The sequence below is a fragment of the Vulpes lagopus genome, chromosome 8 (assembly GCF_018345385.1).
Source record: "Vulpes lagopus strain Blue_001 chromosome 8, ASM1834538v1, whole genome shotgun sequence".
Lineage (NCBI taxonomy): Eukaryota > Metazoa > Chordata > Mammalia > Carnivora > Canidae > Vulpes > Vulpes lagopus.
This window is the reverse complement of record NC_054831.1, coordinates 24,905,037-24,913,623: the sequence shown is the minus strand read 5'-3', so window position 1 is coordinate 24,913,623 and position 8,587 is coordinate 24,905,037.

Sequence of the window (8,587 nt, the reverse complement as noted above, 5' to 3'; positions counted from 1 at the left end):
AGAGGGAGAAGCAAATTCCCCAACTGGGAAGGGAGCCTGATACAGGACTTTATCCTGGGACTCAATTCCAGGACTCCCGGGGATCAAGACCTGAGCTGAAGGCAGAGGCTCAACCAACTGAGCCACCCAAGGGCCCATCATACAACATGATTCTCATTATTGGTCTTTCTCTGGTGTACTTGAACTCTAAAATCTTAATTATAGGCTTTTTAGCCTCTCAGGAGGCCTTAGAGATTATAAAGGGCACCATACCCACTTTACAGTAGAAGGAGCAAAGCTCCTTCCAGAGAAGAGAAGACATTTGTTCAAGGACTAGGGACCAGAATGGTGACCCAGGCACTGGGTCACTTCCCTTTCTAATACACCACGTTGTATCATGAGCAGTGATCTTTGTTGTTTTCCTCAAACCTTGTGATGGTGTCAGAGATCCTGAGCTTACTTTGAGTGCGGTTGCTGGTAGGGATGTTGCTGAGTGGGGCAACCCAACTGCCATTGCTGCTGGTCTGGATGGGGGAGGGGCTTGGGGAGGGAGAGACATGGCTTAAATCTTTGTTTCTGAGGCACATGAAGAAGGGCTAATCTACAAGGAATTGAAAGGTGAGTGGTTTCTGGCTACCTGCCATCCATTTCCTGTCTTTCTCAGGGAAACAATCTGGTATTAATATCATCAGCCCCTTTCCTCTTCCAGCCAAGGGACAGGCACTTCCACTGGATTTGAATCCTGGTGGGAGTGAGGGAGAGGCTGAAAACAGAAGGACTGGTCCCCACCAGCGCAAGACCCCTCTGAGATCAGTCCTGGCTGGCAGCCACTGCCGTAGGCTTCCTATCACTGGGAAGCCTTGGGACCTGCCTCTTTCCAGGCTAGATCTCCAGTTTTGCCAAGTCTGTGTCTTCCTCCAAACCTTTGGATTAAGTCATCAAAGTAGGTTTCTGTTACCCTAACTTAGATTCTGATAATATTCAGACTTTCCCTCCATTTTCAGGGTTGAGGTTTTGGCTCTCACATCACAAACCCAAATAATAAAAAATAATAAAAATATCCTCCAGTCTATACAGTCTGTGTTGATATAAATAATGAATAGATAAATGAGGTAGAAGGGGTAACTCTTTTTTTTTTTTTAAAGATTTTATTTATTTATTCATGAGAGACACAGATTGAGAGAGAGGCATAGGCACAGGCAGAGGGAGGTGCTAAACTGCTGAGCCACCCAGGCTGCCCAGAAGGGGCAACTCTTACAGAAGAATTCCAACTAGTAAATGTGGAAGAAATGAGGGACACGGACATTCCCCAAAAGAAGACCACAGCAACAATTGCTGCAGGCAACACATTCTCCCTTCGTCTGCATTTAAAAAAAAATTTTTTTTAAAGATTTGAGAGGGGTGGGGCAGAAGGAGAGGGAGAAGCGGACTTCCCTATGAGCAGGATGCCTGATGTGCCACTTGTTTCCAAGGCAGATAATTGAGCCACCCAGGTACCTCCTCTGCATTTTGTTCTATTCAGTCCTTCTATGTATTAGATGATACCAACTCCCACTGGGTAAGGCAATCTAGTAAGTCCACTGATTCAAATGCTAATCTCATCTGGAAACATCCTCAAAGACACCCAGAGATATTATTTAAGAATAGCACTCCATAGCCTGACCAAGTTGACAAAGAACATTAACCATCATTGTTTCCATAGTTTTTCCTTTTCCAGAATATCATATAGTTGAAATCATACAGTATATAGCCTTTTCCCATTGCTCTCTTTTATATAGCAATACGCATTTAAAGTTTCCCTTTTGTCTTTTCGTAATTCTAAATAACATTCCTTTGCTTTTTAGCACTGAAAAATATTTCATTATCTGGATATACCATAATTTATTTAAATATTCATCTACTGAAGGACATCTTGGTTGCTTCCAAGCTTTCTCAATTATGAGTAAAACAGTAGTAAATATTCATTTGCAGGTTTTATGTGAACATAAGTTTTTAACTCCTTTGGGTAAATTGCTGATTTGTTTGGTAAGAGTATGTTTAGTTTTGTAAGAGATTCCCAAACTGTCTTCCAAAGTGGCTGGACCATTTTGCATTCCTATCAGTGATCAATAAAGTCCAATGAAAGTTACTACACATCTTCACCAGCATTTGGTGACATGTTTTAGATATTCACTGTATAGTAGATGTGTAGTGGTATCTCCTTGTAGTTTTAATTTGCAAATTCCTATTGACATGATTCTGAGCATCTTTTCATGTTTGCTTGGCATCTACTTTGGTGTGATACATGTACAGATCATTTGTTCATTATTAACCAGGTTGTCCATTTTCTTTTTTTTTTTTAAGGTTTTATTTATTCATAAGAGACAGAGAGAGAGGCAGAGACAAAGGCAGAGAGAGAAGCAGGCTCCATGCAGGGATCCCGACGTGGGACTCCATCCCAGGTCTCCAGGATCACACCCCAGGCTGAAGGTGGCGTTCAACCGCTGAGCCACTCAGGTGTCCCCAGGTTGTTCATTTTCTTATTTTTGAGTTTTAAAAGTTTTTTAAAGTACTTTTTGAATAACAGTTCATTATCAGATATTGTCTTTTGCAAATAATTCCTCCCTCTCTATGGTTTGTCTTCTCATTCTCTTGAATGAGAATCCAATACATTCTATTCTTTTGCAGAATAGAAATTTTTGTTTTAACGAAGTCCAGTTTACTGATTTGTTTCTTTCATGGATCATGTGTTTGGTATTGTAACTAAAAAGTAATCACCATATTTAGGGTCATCTAGGTTTTCTCCTATATTATATTCTAGGATTTTTATCATTTTGCAGCTTACATTTAGGTCTATAAATCGTTTTCAGTTAATTTTTATGAAAGGTGTATGTGTGTGTATATATGTATATTATATAAATATGAATATCCAGTTGTTTCAGCACTATTTATTGGAAAGACTCTTTATTGTTTTGCCTTTGTTCCTTTATCGAAGATCAGTTGCCTATATTTGCATAAGTCTATTTCTGGAGTCTCTATTCTGTTCCACTGACTTGTCTATTTTTTCACCAGTACTATACTGTCTTGATTACTGTAGCTTTATAGTAAGTCTTGAAGTTGGGTACATCAGTCTTCTGATGGGTGTTCTCCTTCAATACTATGTTGGCTATTCTGTTTCTTTGGCCTCTCCATATAAGCTTTAGAATTTTTTTGTCGAAAAAAAAAAAAGAATCTTTTTGTCGATAACCACAAAATAACTTGATGGGATTTTCCTTGGGATAACATTGAATCTATAGATCATTTGGGGAAGAACTGATATCCTGACAATATTAATCTTTTTATCATTAACATGGGATCAAGCTAGTTCTTTGATTTTTTGAAAAAGATTTTATTTACTTATTCATGAGAGACACAGACAGACAGAGAGAGAGAGAGGCAGAAAGACAGGTTCTGCAGAAAGAACTCGATCCCAGGTTCCCAGGATTACACCCTGGGCCAAAGGCAGCGCTAAACCGCTGAGCCACCCAGGCTGCCCAGTTCTTTGATTTCTTTAGTCAGATCTTATAGTTTTTCTCATAGAGATCTTGTACATATTTTGTTAGATTTCTACTATTTTGTTTTTGGAAGTGCTAATATAAATGGTATTATATTTTACATTTCATATTCCAAGGACACCTGGGTGGCTCAGTGGTTGAGCGTCTGCCTTTGGCTCAGGTCGTGATCCCAGAGTTCTGGGATTAAGCCCCACATCGGACTTCCTGCATGGAGCCTGCTTTTCCCTCTGCCTGTGTCTCTGCCTGTCTCTCTGTGTCTCTCATGAATAAATAAATAAAATCTTTAAAAAAAATAAATTTCATATTCTACTTGTTCATTGCTGGTATATAGGAAAATGATTGACTTTTTTTTTTTAAGATTTTTATTTATTCATGAGAGATACACAGAGAGAGGCAGAGACATAGGCAGAGGGAGAAGCAGGCTCCCTATAGGGAGGCTGATGCAGGACTCAATCCTGGGACCGCAAGATCACACCCCGAGCCAAAGGCAGATGCTCAACTACTGAGCCACCCAGGTGTCCTGATTTTTATATATTAACCTTGTTATCCTGCAACCTGGCTATAATCACTTGTTGGTCCCCCCCCCCTTTTTTTTTTTGGTTAAGTCTTCCTGATTTTCTAATAGATTATTATTATCTCAGCTGCAAAGATAGTTTTATTTTTTTAAAAGATTTTATTTATTTATTCATGAGAGACAGAGAGAAGCAGAGACATAGGCAGAGGGAGAAGCAGGCTCCATGCAGGGAGCCCAATATGGGACTTGATCCCGGGACTCCAGGATCACACCCTAGGCTAAAAGCAGATGCTTAACCACTGAGCCACACAGGTGTCCCTGCAAAGATAGTTTTATATCTTCCTTTTCAATATGTATATCTTTAATTTCATTTTCTGTCTTACTGCATCAGGTAGGATTTCCAGGTAAATGCTGAAAAGTAGTGATAAGGGGATATTCATGTTTGTTTCTGATCTTAGTGGGAAAGTTTCCAGTTTTTTGTTTTGTTTTGTTTTTACCAATAAGCATGATATTAACTATAGGCTTTTTGTAGATGTTCTTTATTTAGTAAATGAAATTCTCTATTCTTAGTTTGCTTTGAGTTTTTATAATGAATTGGAGTTACTTTTGGTCAAGTGCTTTTTCTAAATCCATTAGTAGAATCACGTGATTTTTGTTTTTCCCTGTGATGTGATGGGTTCCATCAATTAATTTTAATTTTATTATTATTTTTAAGATTTTATTTATTTATTCATGACACACACACACACACACACACACACACAGAAGCAGAGACACAGGCAGAGGGAGAAGCAGGCTCCATGCAGGGAGCCTGATGTGGGACTGGATTCCGAGACACCAGGCTCACTTGCTGGGCCGAAGGCAGGACTAAACTGCTGAGCCACCAAGGGATCTCCCCATCAATTAATTTTTAAATGTTGAACCTATCTTGCACAGCCAGGAGATCATGGTGTTTTTCAAATTTATTCTTCCCTCTACTTTTATTATAATTTGTAATTTATTTACACTTAAAATAATTACTGATAAGGAATAATTTACTTCTACCATTTTGCTATTTCTTTTCTGTATGTCTTACACTTTTTTGGTCCCTTATTTCCTCCATTACTGTTATCTTTTGTGTTGTTTTATTTGTAGTGGCTTTAGATTTCCTTCTCATTTCCTCCAAAAGATATTGTTTTTATGGTAACTATAAGCATCATATATAGCAACCTAAACATTCTAACAAATAACAATCTAATTTGAATTGATATCAACTTAACTTTATTTTTTTAAAGAGGAGAAGCTTTTTAATTTTTTTTTTTTTTTTAAGAGAGATAGTGCATGAGTGGGGCCAGGGGGGTGGAAGGGGGTAGGAGAGAATCTTAAGCAGACTCCGTGCTCAGCATAGAGCCTGATGCAGGGCTCAATCTCATGACCCTGAGATCATGACCTGAGCTGAAATCAAGAGTTGGATGCTTAACCATCTGAACCACCCAGGTGCCCCTATCAACTTAACTACACAAAAACTGCTCTTATATAACTCTGTCTCCCACTCTGCTATTGATTTCACAAATTACATCATTATTCATTGCGTGCTGAACAGCATAGATTTATAATTTTTTTTATGTCTTTGTTTTTTAAATCCTGTAGAAAATTAAAGTGGAGATAAACCAAAATGACAATAATATTGGTTTTTATATTTGTCCATATTTTACACTTGCTGGGGATATTTATTTCTTTATATGGGTTTCTGTTATTGACTGGGGTTCTTTCATTTCACCTTGACTGACTTCTGTTAGTAGTTCTCGTAGACCAGGTCTAGTGGTAACAAGCTCCCTGAACTTTTGTTAATCTGGAAATATCTTAATTTCTCTATTATTTTTGGAGGACATTTTTCTGGATATAGAATTTTCACCTGAGATTTTTTTTCCTTTTAATATTTTAAATGTATCATCTTTCTCCTGGCCTCCATGGATTCTGATGAAAGATCAACTGATAGTATTATTGAAGATCCCTTATATGTTTTGATTCTTTCACTGCTTTCAAGATTTCCTGTTACTTAGTCTGATTATGTTTCACTGTAGGTCTCTGAATTTACACTACTTGAAAGTCATTGAGTTTCTTGGATTTGTAAATTCAGGTCTTTTTTCAAATTCGAATATTTTTATCTCTTAATTCTTCAAATAAGCCTTCTGCTCTTGTATCTCTCTTCTCTTTCTCTGACTCCCATATATTGCTCCATTTGATGGTGTCCCATTGGTTTCTTAGGCTATCCCAGGTCTTCACCCTGTTTCTTCCTATTCCTCAGTCTTGATCATTTCAATTTACTGATCTTCAAGGTTGCTGATTCTTTCTTCTGCCTGATTAAATAATTCACTGAACACTTCTAGTGAATTTTTCATTTTACTTATACTTTTCAGCTCAATAATTTGGTTCCTTTTAATAATTTCTGTCTTTTCATTGATATTTGTATTATGTTTGTATATTTTCCCGATTTCCTTTAGTTCTTTGTCCATGCTTTCCTTTAGCTCTTTCAGACTACTTAAGGCAGTTACTTTAAAGTCTTTTTCTAGTTACTCCAATGTCTAGAATTTCTCAGGGAGACTTTCTATTTATTTTGTTAGATGTTGTAAAATTTGTTATTTTGAATAGGTCATATTTTCCTGGTTTGGGGGGTTTTGTTTTTGTTTTGCATGCTTGTGATTTTTTTCTGTTGTAGAAAATTAGATATTTGAATATTATGTGTTAACACTGGAAATTAAATTCTTACCCTTCTCCAGGGTTTGCTGGGGACTCTTTGTTCTATTTGTTTTTTAAAGATTTTATTTATTTATTCATGAGAGATACATAGAGAGAGGCAGGGACACAGGCAGAGAGAAGCAGACTCCCTGTGGGGAGCCCAATGCAGGACTCGATCCCAGGACCCCGGGATCACGACCTGAGCCAAAGGCAGACACTCAACCACTGAGCCACCCAGGTGCCCCTCTTTGTTCTATTTTAAGGTTGAAATAATCTATTTGTTTACTTTTTCAAACTTGTTTTGCAAAGACTATTCCTTGTCATGTGTAGCCACTGAGATCTCTTGTTCCTTTATCTCCTATTAACTTAATGTTTTGGCAGAGATTTCTTGGAATGCCAGGAGCTTAGAAAAAATAACTGAAAAGGAGGCACCTGGTGGCTCAGTCAGTTAAGCATCTGCCTTTGGCTCAGGTCATGATCCTAGGGTCCTGGGATGGAGTCCTGCATCAGGCTCCCTGCTCAGCAGGGAGTTTGCTTCTCCCTCTCCCTCTGCTGCTCCCCCTGCTTGCGCCTTCTCTCTCTCTCAAATAAATAAATAAAATCTTAAAAAAATAAACCTGAAACAAGCAAGCAAAAAATACCTCTTCCCATCTTTGCAGATCGGTTCTGTGTTGTGGCCATTCTTCAACACTAGTCTTGCACTGAGCCGAGGGGTCACTTGTGAGTGAAAACTTAGGGTCTTCTTAACACTTTTCTGAACATGTGTCTTATTTCAGGCATGTATGTGGGCTTCTGATTGCCCCATACATAGGAGTTCCTTTGAATGTCTTGATTTCCCAAAGAATCTTCCCAAGCTTTTCCTCCCAGGCCTTAAATGTCTTGACTGTGATATATCTTGACTATATTTTGCCCCAGGTGTTTGCAGGTTATTAGTTCTTCTTACAGTATTTTGAGTCAAAGCCCCACTGCCTTCGAGTCTGAGTTCTGAGTTAGGTCAAGGAGAGATGAACACGTCCTGTCAGTCATTGAGGTATCCTCTAGACAGGTTACAACAGATGTAAGCAATATTTGACCAAAGTCTGCTCTGTTCTCTTCAGAACGACACCAGAGGCCCACAGTGGTAACACAGGCTGGCACCATTTCAAGACTGCCTCTGTGCTGGAGAGGGATGGGACAATGGCAGATTAAAAAAAAAAAAAAATTCTGTGAATTTTTCCTACAGTTTTCAAGTCACCTTTTAATTCATTCAGCATTTGCTTTGTTACTGCAAACCTTTGATTCTTCTCCAGAGTTCTGACAAACTTGGATCTGAAATTTGTTTTTTGACATTTCTGTGTGGGAATACGAGGTTCAATGTGCCTACTCCATCAATTTCTTAATATCACTGAAGATGCATTTTAAAGGTCTTATGTTATTCTGAACATTGCACTAGTAAAAAAAATATTTGTGAACTGTAAAGTAGGTATATTAAGCCCACATTATTTCATTATGAATTTTTAAAATACTGATAAAAAATTTAATGTAGTCCCATTTGTCTATTTCTGCTTTTGTTGCCTGTGCTTTTGGTGTCATATCCAAGAAATCATTGCCAAATGCAATGTCACGATGGTTTTCCTCTGTTTTCTTCTAGTTTTAAGTATTATGTTTACATCTTTAATACATTGAGTTAATTTTTGTATACGGTATAAAGTAAAAAAAAAATATTTTGCACATGGTTCTTTTCCTGGCAACATTTTTTGAAGAGACTGTCCTTTCCCTATCATGTAGGCTTGGCACCCTCTTGAAGATCACCTGACTACATACATGAGGGTTTATACTCTCCATTCTGTTCCATTGATCTTTA